Below are 632 nucleotides of genomic sequence, written 5' to 3'. Positions count from 1 at the left end.
GAGAAGTGGATTTTTTTTGTACTTTAACCAAAATTTCATATCCTAATAGTCTGAATGCAGCCACAGATATGAGAATCAAGCTATCTTCTATTAAGCCAGACAAAAAAACGACATCTGCAAAATTGTTTTTTTAAACCATTCTTGGCTGGGTTTGGTGGCTCAGCCTGTAATCCCAGCACTCTGGGAGGCCTAGGCGAGTGTATTGACCGAGCCCGAGGATTCGAGACCAGCCCGGGCAATTTGGCGAAACCTCATCTCTACAATAAATTTTTAAACATTAGCAGGGGCAGTAGCGTGCATCTATAGTTCCGGCTACTTGGAAGGCTGAAACGGAAGGATCGCCAGAGCCCAGCAGGTCGACGCTGGGGTGGCCGTGAGTGTGCCACTGCAGTTCAGCCTAGGTACCGAGACTCCAACTCAAAAACAAACAACAACAAAAACATTTATCTCATTAAACTGTTTTAGAAAACAGCTATTTTTCATAAAAAGTATTTTTATAAAATGAAATGACTTTATCATCATTTACGGTTGACTTTTCTGAGAAATATTCTTTTTTTAATGGATTAAATATTTTTATTTATTTATTTTTTGAGTTGGAGTCTCACTCTGTCGCCCAGACTGGAGTGCAGTGG

The sequence above is a fragment of the Carlito syrichta genome, unplaced genomic scaffold (genome assembly GCF_000164805.1).
Source record: "Carlito syrichta isolate Samal-C Ts95f unplaced genomic scaffold, Tarsius_syrichta-2.0.1 Scaffold279568, whole genome shotgun sequence".
Lineage (NCBI taxonomy): Eukaryota > Metazoa > Chordata > Mammalia > Primates > Tarsiidae > Carlito > Carlito syrichta.
The sequence above is the reverse complement of the archived record's forward strand: the minus strand, read 5'-3'. Positions refer to the sequence as shown.